Source organism: Lissotriton helveticus, chromosome 9 (genome assembly GCF_964261635.1).
Source record: "Lissotriton helveticus chromosome 9, aLisHel1.1, whole genome shotgun sequence".
NCBI lineage: Eukaryota > Metazoa > Chordata > Amphibia > Caudata > Salamandridae > Lissotriton > Lissotriton helveticus.
In genome coordinates this window covers 1,224,633,844-1,224,648,664 of record NC_136070.1, presented here as the reverse complement: position 1 = coordinate 1,224,648,664, position 14,821 = coordinate 1,224,633,844, and the positions used below count along the sequence as shown (strand labels likewise).

Below are 14,821 nucleotides of genomic sequence, written 5' to 3'. Positions count from 1 at the left end.
CTCTGGGGACCTATGTGCAAGATGGGGTAACATAGTACAGACTACTAGTTCATATGAACAGGGATGTAGCGGCTCAGTGGACTAACACATCCACAGCACTAACTGGTGTTTGGGCTCATGGTCACAAATTCAAATCCCTGCAAGTACACCTTCATCCTTCTGAGGTCGATAAATTGAGTAACAAAAACATCTATTTTTCAGTGCCAAGATGCTCCAAAGGGTGAATGTTCACTCTACAAATACACATTATGATACCCAGGCTGGGAACAGTAGACGAAGTAAAAGTCATATGTTGTCGAAGGATGACCTAGGTGCATTGGGAACACCACCGGCAGCGGATAAGGCTGAGGATGGGCCGAGCACACCAAGTCCTGGAAGCAATAACATTTCCTTGGTTCCCAAGAGAAATACAGCCACCTCAATAATCCAAGTTCCAAGTCAAGGCGCGGCAATGCATGGGAAGAGCAAACTTCAGTATATACACCCGACACTGCAAAGCAATATCCTCTTCCCAGTCCCTTGTGAAGAGCAGGTGGAAATGCAATATTTGGTTTAGGATGAAAAAACACAAGCATGCTGTGAGGAGAAGGCAGCAATAAAGACCTGGGCACTAGAGAAAGGAGTAAGCCAGGGGTTGAGCGGCCGCTCTAGCCCAGGGTGGTAGAAGAACCGCACAGATTGACGGCGATTTCAATTAGCGGACGGGCCCATTGACCCATGAATGGCCAGCTTCAGTGAGCGGGAGGCGAGGAACAAATTGGATTCACTCCGCGACTGCGAAAAAATCAATGGCTGCAAATACTAACTTTGGCGGTAACCGTTCCGTGTCAGCGATTAAAAATACATGCTCTCAATTTAATTGCATGGACATAAAATTTAATTTCACATAAATCTCCAAAGAGTTAATTGCCCGTTATGGCTCATCATACTAGAGGGCTGGTGTGAAATCAGCTAGCTCGGCACAAAACAAGCAGGCGAAGCGTGCTCACGATGGGAGTAGGCAGCCGCGGAGAGAGCAGGCGCTGACGGTACACGAGTCAACAGGATCTCTTAGGAGACCCTTGAGTTACTCAACACTCAGCATCTAGAGGGCTTCCACTCAAGCAGTAGACATCTCTCAAAGACCACCTTCCTGGGGAGATCAGAGGAAAGTGGCCTAGTCAGGAGTGCCAGAGTGGATGGAGTTCTAATTACTGCAAGGCTCATCCATCAGAGGCTCTTACAAGTGACGACCACAGATCACCCAAACACCACTTCAGACTGTCACTATTGCAGAGTTGCACAACAAACCCTTTCCAGCGTCATTTCCACCTTCAAACAATGCCCACATTTTAGAACTTTAGAATAGATAGTTGCTATGCGATCAATACAGGTTAATTAGAATTGAATCCTTTAGAAATCACAGGCGATTAAATTCTCACGGTGATGGAACGCGAGACCATCCGATTTGGGAATGCCAGCACGTCTTCTCGTCCTTCACCTGCAAAAGCTCCTCATTTAAAAACAGTGGAGATTTAAAAATGGTGGGTATCTGAATTCAGAGATAAACAGCAAGTGCTCTGTTAAATTTGATCACCTGGATTTATTGTAGTAATTAATAATTTGTACGCCCATTTTAAGAGTTAACAAATTTTAGATCTTTAGCAACAATTGTATTCAATTAGTGTTGGGAATAGTATAAAATTGGAAATTTGAAGAAAAAAAACCAAATAAGAGTGGTTCCCAACTTTTACAACTTTTGCTTTTTAGCTAGAAGGAAGATTAGAAAAATGCATTTAGTTAACATACCGTGCATTTGTAAAGCGCACGTTCACCCCAAGAGTATTCTGGCACTGAATAAGAGATATTTATTGCTACCCAACTCAATAGAACTCATTTTGTTGACCTCAGAAGGATGAAAGGCTGAGTAGACCCGCAGGGATTTGAACCTGTGACCATGAGGTTGAAACAAAGTCCCCTACAGTGGACGAATTAGTCCACCAAATGACCAGGCTCTGCCATTTGCTCAGTAAAATCTCGACTGACTTTTAAACTGTTGTTTTGGCGGGAGATTAGCAGTCTGTGGAACCATAGTCCTCGTGCTGGCACCCTCCCACCTTTTCTTATTGTGGTGGGGGCGCCATGGCTGCACTGAAACAGAGCATGGTTTAAACTGCTACATGCAAGAAGTTGTACATGAGAGTAAAAACAGTCATAACTTTGGGAATAAATTTAGTGACGCAAATATCAAAGGAAGGTAGAAAAGTTCAGCGTAAAGGACAACATAAAAGTAAGGACTACTTCACTTGATATAGTGGTCTAATCTCTCAGTTTATTAAAGGCAAACCTGCCATTTCGCCCCAAATAATGGAAATGTGTTCCAATCACTGTCACCAAATAGAGCCACCCTTGTCACACGTCAAATGCGAAATTCTCCCTTGCCACAAGTCCCTTGCCAAACTGATCTTGAATCAAGTGTAAGGACTTAAGGCAACACAAACATCGACATCAATTAATATAAAACAATCACCAAAACGAAATATATCGAGAGCACAGAGAGAACCAGCAGATACTGTTTATCGTTGAAAAATACTTTTTATTATTATTTAATGGAGTATAGCAAGTTCATTTCATTATAAAAAAAATCACCTCATTCATACTGACTCATACCTATCCTCATTCACACAATATACAATGTTTGTCGCTGAAACAAAATGACAGACCAGTATTACTTTGATTTCTGGGGAACAGGATGCTGGGAGGGTTGAGGAGAGATCCCAGGACCGTAACTCTACTTTGGTTGAAGGCCCCCTGCAAATCCACATCTAAGTTGAATGGTTGGCAACGGTTGAGAAACACAAGCAGCGATAAGACCTCCCAGCAAAAGGTTGTATTGGCATAAACTCGGAGTGGCTAATCGGAGCCTTTCATTGGCTAAAGACCCACGGCTGCTCTGCCTTCAGCCAGATGAGTTGCCCCAGAGAATGCGGAGGATCAATGCTTAATTTGACCCAGTGGGGTTCACCAACACTTAATTTTGGGGACCCACACTTGTTCTGTTTCATCACACATTGAACAGAGGAAAAGGGTGGGGCAAACACACATATCAGAAAGATGGAGGAATATGACAAAACCTTCAAAGAGGAAGAAAGTAGGAACCAGCAAAAATCTAGATAAAGGGGCAGGGAGTGTTTGGTACTGGATTAAAGAGACATGAGGTGGATTTAGTTTGACCAGCCTTGGTATTTGATACACAGATGTTTAATTGCACCGGCCGCAGGCTTCTGCGCATGTTTTCGGGCACCAGCACTCTTTCTTTTACAAATTAAGCACTGCTCAGAGTTCTCAGAGAGCTGAGCATCAGATCACTGCAACTATTGAGAGACATGAAAAAAATGGATGTCCGGCCATAAGACACTTGCCTTGAGTCTTAAGGAAAACATATGGGCAGCTTAAGCAAAAGAAGATATAGGACAGGAACTGGACTATTAATGGAGACTAGAACAGAAAAAAGATCTTGCCTCGTGAGATTGAAAAAGTAGAGTGCAGGGGGGAGGGGGGCAAGAAAGAATAATTTGAATACTAGTTAGTCAAATAAAAAAAATAGAAAAAAAAGAATAATTTTGACAAAAGACCAACCATGAGATAGTCTGAAGGTTCCTGAAAATGCTAAGCCTTGGCCAAAGCTCTCCTTTGCAGATGAATAAAACTCTAAGATTAATTTCCAAAGGAGTCCATAAAAGAGTAGTCATTTAAGTTGCGACATTCGCCGTATGCGGCAGCAATTATTGCTTCGCCTTAACCGCTCTCATCTGCCAAACATTGCTTGAAGTGAAGAATAAACTTCTCCCCATGAAGCCGCGTCTCCGAAGATGAAGCCTGCCTGAAGGTCGGGCCCATAATTGCACATCCGAGAAAACATTTTCTGATCAAAATTAGGCATATTTATACTCCCAACGTCAAGTAAAAATAGCTCGGGGGAGGCAATGGGTGAGCGTTTAACAGCCTTCATCCTTTGGTGTGCAATTACCAGGCATCATAAATACAAAGTGAGTCTACAACTTGTCATTTCAATGCTGCCGAAGACAAGTGTCCCCGAATAAATTTTTTAAGCATCAATAAAAACAAAGATGGGGTGGAAATGGCATTCAAAATGCTGAATTTGCATGATGTAAACAATGTTTCAGTAAAACTCAGCACACAAAGAGGACAAGGCAAGAAGTCCTGCACCAGTCAAAGTACCTCATTTAGGCTATATTTCTTGTCGTGGGGTTGGTGCAAGAGGCCTGGGACATGACCTCCATATGCCCCAAGAAAGTGACATACAAATCACTTAAACAAATTAGACATAAGTTGGCCCAGCACTCAAATAATTGAAAATACAAGTAATGGATGTAGATAAACATTCCGCACAAAGCGAAAGCAGTCAGTCAAACTCTTCCCATTCAAAGAAAGGCAATTGTTAATTTTGATTGTAGGTACAAAATTTCTTTTATTCTTTATTAGAATGCAAAATTCTTAAAATTCATGATTGCCGACACGTTTCGTCCTGATGCGGACTTCTTCAGGGCTTGTTGTAGTTTAGAAATTCTTGATATGGCGTGTTTTAAAAAAAAGGATTAAATCAGATCAAAATTGCAGAATACGTCAATATAATATGACCCTTTCAGTTCAATGAGTGAGTATTATCTCAAGAAAAGACCAGATTGACATGTGCGGTCCTTCAACAATCTATAGTATGGGAAATGTATCTCCCGTGCTTCTGTGAGGTCATCCGGTTCCAAGAAAAGAATCGGGAATGTTTCAATAACCACGCAACCAGGGACTGACTGGCTCAGGCTGGCTGAACTAGGTCCATGATCTTAATCTTGATGCCTTTTACAATACTTTTAAAATTGTTGTGTAAATCAGGACTGTGAAGTTCGGTTTGTCTCCTATTTCCAAATCTACATTCGACTACTGGTACATTAAAGATCATCCGGGGAATGTCACAATCCATGCAATTAAAAGTTGGAAAAGCCCGAAGAATGGTTGGTCACGCATAGAGGATGCTCGATCTGGTCTCGAGGCTTAATCCTTGGGTGGTCCCAGGTCCTCATTGAATTGCTCAGTCTGATCATGGGAGCATGTTATTCTTCTTGGCCTGGCACATACTTCATGGCTCACTTAATGTTGCCTTCCTACGGTCATGTGTTCTTGCTCTTGTGCTTCATGTGCCCCATTCCCACTTGACTTCTATCTTCTCTCTTTGGGTTTTCATCAGAAGTCTCTTTCAGGTGTGCAAGGCGAGTGGAGTTGGATTTTGCTTGGTCTAGTGCCTAGCCACCACCAATGAGCAAATTCAGAGATGAGGGAGGGTGTTGTGCCACAGGCTCAAAACTGAGATCTGCAGTGTGTGGCAGGGCTTCTAATCCCTCAATGGTACTCTCGGACAGTGATGGAGCCTAGCCTGCCTTTGTGATCTGCTGCACTCTGGTAGGAACATCACAACTTTATCTGTGCCGTGAAGGCTTCCTTCTCAATCCCTCCCTATCCGTCAGTTTTTCTGATCTAACATGCAGATATGAAAACAAAAAAAAAACAGAGTGATTTGCAGGAAAGCACAATAGCACTTCAAAGAGTTCACTACATGCAACTACTGAAGAGTACACAAAAAAAGTAGCTCACTAAAACGTAATACTTTTCTTTTGGAAATTTTCCCTTTTTTACACGGTTACTCCAGATTTTTCGCCTTCAGATGCTTAACTCGTTTTGTAGGTCTCGCCTAGGCAGCGCTTGTGCTGTCTCTGAGCCATGCGGTATTCAGGATATGGGCATTCAACACGCCTAACACTTCTAGTTAGTTAGTTGCCTGCCTCTCAAAACTCATTTACTCTCGTTGGGTAATACTATGCATATGTCCCACCTTTGTTTGCTTGGTTCCCTCCCAGCGGACAGCACCAATTGTTTTTTTTGGTTGGCCATCTCTAGACATCTGGTGCCTCCTCGCTCGCATCCCCTCCCTCCCGTCATTGCTGCCATCCTTCTTGCGCTGCTGACCTGCACAAAACTTCATTGACTTTCAGAGAAATCACAGCACGCCACATTTTAGCTTTAAACATCTAAAGCTAAAGTGCGGTGTGCCACCATTGCTACAAAAGTGATTAAATAAAAAAAAACAGAGGCGGGCGGACGCTGCAGGTCTTTTCCATTTATTTACTTTTATAGCAATGGCAGCACACCACGCCTTAGCGTTAAACATCTAAAGTGCGGTGTGCCACAATTGCTACAATAGAAAATAAACAGAAGAAAAATAAGGCAGCCACAAAATTAGTTTTTCTATTAATTGAATTTTGTAGCAATGGGGGCACACCCCGCTTTTGCTTTAAACATCTAAAGCTAAAGCGCGGCGTGCCGCCACTGCTACAAAAGTAAATACATGAAAAAACAAAGGTAGTCGGACGCTGCATGACTTTTTCATTTGCAAAGCCAATATCTCTGCATTTAATTAAAGCGAGACCTATTGCATTGCAAATGGTTGTTTTTTTAGTTGTCCAAAGGACACTGTGCACTTTACCCCTGCTAACCAGGGTTAAAGTGCATGTGCTCTCCCTTTTAAATAAAATACATTTTGCACACAGATGGTTGGCACCTCTAATTTAGTCCCTAATATACGATATTACAGGAAACCAAGGACTGTAAATTAAATGCTACAAGTGGGCTGCAGCACTCACTGTCCCACCTATTAAAGTAACCGTGTAAAGTAGGTCTCGGATCTGCCATTGCAGCACATGTGTACAGGTTAAAAATGCAATTTACACATGACAAAATGAACCTTTATCCAGGCCTAAACCTTCCTTAATATTTTCTAAAGTAGGCCTTAAAACCTATAGGGCAGGATGAATGATATGCAAACTGTAAGACATATATTTAACATGCATTGGCAATGAACAATCTCCAAAGTAGTTTTCACTGTGGCAAGGCTGCCTCCCACCCTGATTCATTCTATTACATTTTATAAGAACTGAATTCAGTTTGGGGCAGTTCCAGAAATATTTTAAAGATTTCAAAAACTGTAATAGTAATTCAAAATTCAACTCAATGGTAAAGTCAGATTTTATATTACTATTTTGGAAATGACTTTCAGAAAGGAGTCATTTTCCAGCCTAAACCTGAAAGGCTTCACTGCCTGTGTCACCTGACCCCTGATGGCTCCCCTGTATGTGTAGTGCTCCCAGACAGTGGACCTAGGGCTTGGGGTGGGGGCAGCTGCAGGCCTTCTCTTGACCGGATGGCCTGGGGTGTAATCCAAGACTAGGTACACTTCAAAGAAGTCTCCCTGTCACAGAGATGAAACCAACACCTATGCCTTCCCCCAATGTTGCCCAGTCATGCTCCAATCACAGTAGGATCGACATTACAGTGACAGGCCTGCTGGAGGTTTACACACAGTACGGGGTGCACACTTCCTACTGGTTATGTGCTGTTTTTGCTATTCGGCAGGATACCAAAACAGCAATTGTATAGTCACTATCTGGCTGCTGAAAAACCAGGCTGTTTTTCTACCAGACTGCAGTCTCTGAGTTTCTTGGGGATACAAGGACTGCCTCAAACTGAATTTTGATGTTGGATATAGGAGCACGCTAGAATTGCCATAATAAGCTCCCCACATGCACCATCAGCCTTCCAAATCCTTGTTTAGTGTGGCTGAAGACTTCCTATATCTGAAAATACCCAAAGTACATAGGGTTACCCCATTGGTAAGAGTGCCACCAGGGGACATTCTCACCCACTAACTAGTGTCAGTCATAGATGTGAAACCTCCAGTCACCCACGTCAGTACACTCTTTGGACCGGAGAAGTACACAAGAAGGATTGCCCTGTTGTCTGTGAACCGAGAAGAGCCCTAAAGGACTAGACATGATCTTCCTCTTGTTCCCAGGGCAAAGTAGTAGACTCCAAGGGTCATAAGGCCGACCTCCAGCTAAAGCTACAGAGACACCAAGTGGCAAGAGGCCTTTTCCTGCAACTGTCCAGCTGACCAGCGGCAAATGGATCCGGACTGGACTCTGCTGTGGGCTCTACCTGTCCCTCTGCAAGGGTCTAGGATCCTCTTCTGGGGGCTTTAGAAGTGCACTCCACTGGTGGATTGGGACTTAAAGTACTAAAGTTAGAACATAAATTATTTTAAATATATTTTATTGGGTTTTATTTTCAAAGAAAATCGCAACAGGTCTGCGCAACAAGCGCTCAGAGAGGTCTTCATGCATCACAAGTGTAAAAGCATAGTCGCTCAATGATACGGAAATTACCATCAGGCCCATAATATTCATGTTCACATAAATTCTATAGGCTGTATTATTCTTCATCTTTGTGGACCCCTGTTATTAATGGCCCCGCAGAAAAAGCCACTTCATGATCATCCTTGTGTTCCATGCCATAGTAAGCCCTCCATTGCCCCCAGATCTTTCTAAATTTGCGTGGACATCCCCTGCTGTGATATACCACCTATTGTGCCGCCGTATACAGATCCATCCCACTGTGCCATTCCCGCAGGGACGGTGCAGAGCGTAAGTCTTTGACCAGGAAAAACCTAATTAGCATATCTGCACTCCCTTATGGTCAGTATTAAATGGAGTCTAGGTCCTGTTCTACCATGACCATAGACTTCTTGGTGTTATTTTTATTTAAAGCATGAAAAATGCACAACTCTGATTCCTCCTACAGGATTTTGGAGTTATTTTCTTAATTAAAATGTTGCCTTATTTTGTTTTATTCATTTTGGGATTGTTATCGTTTTGCCTTTCGACTTTATTTCTGTTTTAGTTCTGCACAAATACTTTGCATATTGCCTGTACGTTAAGCCTGACTGCTTTGTCTCGACAAAGGGTTAAGCACAGCCGTATTTAGTGAATTTTGTGGTCACACGCACAGGTGTTGTGAGTGTTATCTGAGGAGGCTTCACACCCCTCTCAATCAATACTCCCAATTTATTATATTTTCCTTAAATCACAGCATGTATTGGCATTAACCAATCAGTCTTTTCCACCTGATGCTAGCATATCACCCGCGTGTGATATGCAGGCGTTTTGTATGATATTCATATGCTCTCCATGAGCGAGATACACACATATGTAGAAGTGAATATGAAGAACTCATTAAGAAGAACAATCCAATTTGCCTTTCAGACCACTCTGAAGGTTGCCAGAATCATACCCCTATCCCAAACCCTAAACTAAAACATGCCCTTAACCCTTAAAAGGCCAGTGTCCCAGTCATAACAAAAGAAAACAACCAACCAAACACAAACTTTATTAAGAATCCTACTCAAACCACAGGCCTACACCTTACTCTAATCTCTTTCTCCACACTTTAAAAGAGGGTTAGAGTAATAAACGACTAACTCTTACCACATACCTAACCCTACAGTCAATGACACAAAATTGGCATCAATGTTTAGCAAATATTCATATTTGTTATTACTCGTAATGCGGTATTTGATGGCTTTATGTGATAGTGGGTGGTGAAGTGTCTTGTTGCTTTGTGTAATGTATTTAGACATGAAGTGGTATGGAGTGATTGGGTGTTAGGTAATGTGATATTGCGTGATTTTATGTTGGATGATAGAAATGATGCGTTCAGCGAGGGTATCGTATGGTATGCCATCTTATTTGGAGTTTTATGTGGTATGCAGTGGCATGAGGAATTTACAGGAGGTGGTGAGGAGGATGTATATACAGCAATATACGGTGTGGTAGTGCGCTTCGGTAGGATGTGGTATGGTGTAACCTAGTATGTTGTAGAGGTGGATCAGTAGGTCATGTTTGCATCCTCTAGGTATGGCTAGTGCTTCATGACTTCTTAGCTCTTTTCATGCAGCAGGGAGCCCAGCAGCAGGCACCGTAACTGTACCCTGCTCTCATGTTCAAACAAGTGCTTAATCTCTAAAAAAAAAAAAAAAGTTTCTGGTCCCTCGCCAGGAGGCCACCGCAGTTTGCGCCACACATTGCCACAGTCCTACACAACTACTAACCATTGCACTGCTACTAGTGTGACAATTCAGACTGTTCAAGGCCACCAAAGCTTTAAGTATGGCTTGGGTGGCAGGTATTAGTTGTTTTTAATGTATATTGCATTAGCAAACAAGTGGTTTCTGCTCATCTTCAAATTGCACTAACAGTGCCACCATGTGGCAGCTGTCTTAAGTGCAGGTTTTGGCAATTAAGTGCTGTGCCGAGCACTGGAAACCACCAGCTCAAATTAAACACTGGTTCAACCACCACTAGTATACAGAGTAGGCTTTTAAGTTCCACAAAGCAACTGATGGTGTAGAACATGTTAAGTACTCTAGACCTTTTAGGTCTGCTAAAAAGCAATTACATTTAGAACAGATGCAAAACAGTCTTTAGGCAACACAGGTAATTTCGAAACACCGCCCAGGCTTGCAAGAATAATTAAAATACACCAACACTGCTAGAAGCCCTGACACCCCTTATGTACTCCACTTGCTATGTCACAGGGAGCCCTTTTAGGATTCAGTGACTGAGGGTTCAGCACCAAGCTCCCTTTAGAATGGGTACTTTAACCTAATCAAACACACGACAATCCAGCCTTCTTGAAGATGATGGGTACTTTTGTATTATTAACGGTGGGTACCTGTAAAAGATTCTGAAGTATCCGGTTTAAAGGACAGGAAACTCCAGTGCTCAATAGAAGACAGTTCCACCAAGTGCTATATTTATGCACTGAAAGTGGGTCAGTGGATTCAGGGTCTGCCACACCAGGTCACCGGCTGAAACATTCTCTAGGATTCATCGAGCCTCAAAGAGTGCCAAGAGACTACCGCAAGACTACCCTCACAAACAAACTATGAAAATGACAGCATATGTAGCCAATTGGGTAAAAACATGTATACCACATTTAGAGATTCAGTGAGTGACAGGAAGATTCCATTGTGGCATCAGTTCCATGTACACTGCCCCACCACACAAATTATTAGCCAACCCGCCTATGATCCAAGCCTAAACCTGAGGCCCTCTGTTCGAAGGGCCACTGTGTTTATTTATTATTTTTTGGAGGGGGAAGTGGGGGGGGGGGTGTTATATAGCACAAACTACACCCGAAGGTATCATTGCACTTTTCATGAGCACTAGTTGTGTTACAGACAGACACGTTCATTTTTGTTAGGCACAGGGAGAATAAGGGATTTGCCCAGAATCACAGGATATTGAGCGTCCCTGCCAAGGCTCGAACCCAGTTCCCAAGCTCTGAGGTCAGTTGCCCTAGCTGTTAAGCCACATCCTCTCCCCCATCCTTTATCAGCTGGGTCTCCATTGGGGGCAGGGCTGGACTGGCTGTGGCGGGCAACGGCAGTTTCCCCAGTGGGGGCAAGTTTTGTTACCGGGAGACGGAAATATTCGCCCCCGGTAACAAAATCGGATGAAACGGCGCTAGTAAACAGCTCAGGTAGTTTGCCAGGGCCAGTTACAGTTCCCAGTCTGGCCACGATTGGGGGAGTGAGGTTGCTAGTGAGGGGCAAAATACTGCAGATCTAGTGAATCATTGCCAAAAAATGCCTTATGCAGCTTTAATGGCAAAGCACACATCGCATCTTGGTGCTTTTAATTCAAAGGGTTTGCTAACCAAACTTAACCAGTGCAAACTATCATAGTCCAGGATTGATGGGGCTGCCTGGACAGTACCCGGTTCTGGAACTCTTATTTTCCACGGATCTGTAGTAGTGCCTTCAGAGGCTCATTAGTTTCAAGGTGAAGGCTGTTCCTGTAAATGCTAGAGAAGTCCACTGGGCTGGCTGATATTTCTAAATTTGGTGGGCGGAGTTCCCTCCCATAGGCAGAAGTTAAGTGCTCTGCCCATGATGATGGTACTAACAGTCCGTCAAACTCTAAATCGGCCCCTATGTATCAACAACGTAACACATGGTTCCAACAAAGTGGGTAGAGTGGCTGATAAAGGAATGCTGTGTAAGGATGTCCTTCTTTCCACTTCCCAACTGGCTTCGGTTTTTGGCAAGGGTCTACTTCAGAGTGGACCGTCTTGAGAATTACAAGGTACGCTCAAGAAGTATTGAAAAGAGCGCAGATGTCAGAATGGCAACTGCTGACAGACCGAGAAGGATGCCATCTCCTCATCAAGTAAGTGTGCCTACAAATGATTTGTTAATCCCCATATATTTACATACGTTTCTGCATTCAATGTTGACAAGCTCTCTCCAGTAGCTAATAATTCAATTTCTTAAGATGCAATTAGAATTATTCCCATATGAACAAATCTTCATATGGAAATTTGAATTGCACAAGCCTTCAAGGGTGTATTGGCTTTCCCACTCCTTCTTATTACTAAATTCCAAAAGCCTAAAAATTCCAATGCACTTATACTATGCTGCTAATACTGTTTACAACAAATTGCACTTTATCTTAATATGACGTTGCTGCTATATGCCTGTCCAACCTTTTTAACCCCTCCCATGCTCATGACGGGTTAAAGTACCAATTTTGTTTATGAACTTGTAAATTTTAATTATGATACTGTTGTGGTATATTATGTCTTTGTTGCTGTACACAATTGTAACCTTTTTACCGGAAGTTCCTTTTAACCAAAGCTTTTATGCACTGCGGTTTTAAACAAGAATTGCATTTCTGTTGGTGGTGTTTGAACTATGCTTGTATGGATATTTGTATCCGAATAAAGATTATTGAATTGAATACTAAATCTCCTTATCAAGGCAGTCATTGGAGCTAAACACAATAATCACATCCACTTCCGACACTACTGTCCTACCACCACCAACAGCAAACAACGGCTGCGAGCACATCTGCTGGTACCCAAGTCTTATTTGTTTGGCATCATGAACTAGGTTCAAAGTGTACATATGCCTTTCAAATGCACAATTGTACAATACAACTTACCTCTTCAGCTGAGCATCACAGTGAACCACACAGGCTTCAATTAAAGCAATAACACCAGACGGTAATAGCCACAATGCCCTTGTACAACAGTGACCCACTTAGTCATGCTTGCCACCTGTCAACAGGGTAAATGAGATGATGGACCTTGGTATTAAGCATCAATAAAGTGATGAAAAATGACAAAGGGTAATGTTGTAGCCCAGAAGCTACTGATGCGGTAAGTCACTTTATGAAGCTTCCAGACCACGGTCTTGTGTCCTCAGATGGAACCTGGTCCATAGCATCCTGAGCAGCAGGAGTCTAAGGAGGATGGCACTTTAACACACTTATAGATCACTTTTAATACATCAGGATTAGAGGGAACACAATTTATTTAAATTATTTTGTGTCAGATTAATTTTTGTAGAAACAAATCTTTTAAGAAGATGTCTCGATAACCTATGTCTGGATATACAGGTATACAAAGATGGTGAAGAAAGTGCTTCTCACTTTTTCGCAAAATTAGATGATCGATTTTAACCCCAATTGTTAAAGAATAAGTTAAAACCGAAGTATATTGAAAAGTGCATTGAAACAGGTGTCTTTTAAAAATTACCCTCCTTAACCCAAACATTTCAAAAGAATCTCTTTTAGAAAGAATGACTCTTGCAAACAGTGTTTACCATTTGGACAATTAAGCGCCTGTTGGCAATGCCAGTAGTTCTGGCTTTAAAGGAATGACTGCGCTCCTGCCATCTGGGCTGCTGTCAGAGAAAAACATCATTGATTATCTAGTTATCTAACACACTTTAAAAGCATTCTAATGTCATGTGTGTGCCCCTGAAAGTTCAAGCTTATGCAACTGGATAAAATAAACATGATCACAGCCAAGTGTAGGGCAATCACTTTTTATGGTCTGGCTCCGCCCACACGTTGGGAGTCAGGAGTACATGTTTTGATTAGGCAGAAGTTGTGTGCTTCTACAAAAAAGTGCCTGCCCTCCATTCAGATGTGATCATTTTGTTTCGCAAAGTCTGTCCAATCAAAACATGTACTCCTTGACCCAACATGGGGGCGGAGCCAAAGCCCCTCTTTCGTAATGCTCATAGAATTTTCTAGCGACAGCTGTGCTGTCAAGCCAGACCATAAAAAGCAATCTCATCAGACAATATTGACACTAGCTGCTGTCCAATGAATGGAATGCCAAACAAGTCAACACAATGTCAATCTACTTGGAAGGATCCCTGAAAGGGCTGCCAAGGTGAAGCTCTAAAAACAATAAGGAGGAAAGACTGCTCCCCAAACAAGGCTTTGGGACAAAAACAGGGGCGGGGGGCTATGCATCGTCCCACCCAAAAAACGGATTTTGATTTCCAGAATGTACATTTTTTATTGTCTTAAAATCCTTTCAGCCAGGTATCCTTCCAAACAAATTATGTAGTCATTTGTACACTGGATACAAGATAGGGGAGCCACATAGCCCACAGTCAACGGACGCCTCCAAAGTACAGAGAGGTGTTGGTAACATTTGGAGCTGAAGACACCTCCCTCCTTGCAGTTTGCACCCTCTTGAGACTCCTAAATTACTAGGAGAGTCCAGCACACCTTCAATTACTATACCTTAGCTGTTTTTTTTACAATAGGCCCAGTGCAGCAGTCGAATTTCCTGCAGTTACATTATAAAAGGTTGAGTGGCGTTTCTTCACCTTTCTTTACTTTTCTACTCGCTTGTTTTTGGGTTTGGCCTGCCGAAGGCTGCGCTCTGCGCAGCTCTTCAGCGCAGGTGAAATCCTATGTCGACAATAAGCACTTCGGGAACGTCCCCCGGCTCTCATTGGCTAGCTCCATAAATGGAGGCTAGCCATTGAGTGCCGGATCTGTCCGTCAAGGCCGGACCAGATTTGGGGGCGTTCCCGAGATTTTTTCCCTGGGCGGAGTTACGTTTTTTCCGTTCC

General features: G+C 42.7%; 1 protein-coding gene across 2 annotated transcripts in view; it reads right to left on the bottom strand.

Annotated features, from left to right (window-relative positions):
• Positions 1–14,821, bottom strand: part of GRIP2 (glutamate receptor interacting protein 2) — a 476,068-nt gene that overhangs the window by 323,578 nt on the left and 137,669 nt on the right. The window lies entirely within an intron of this gene.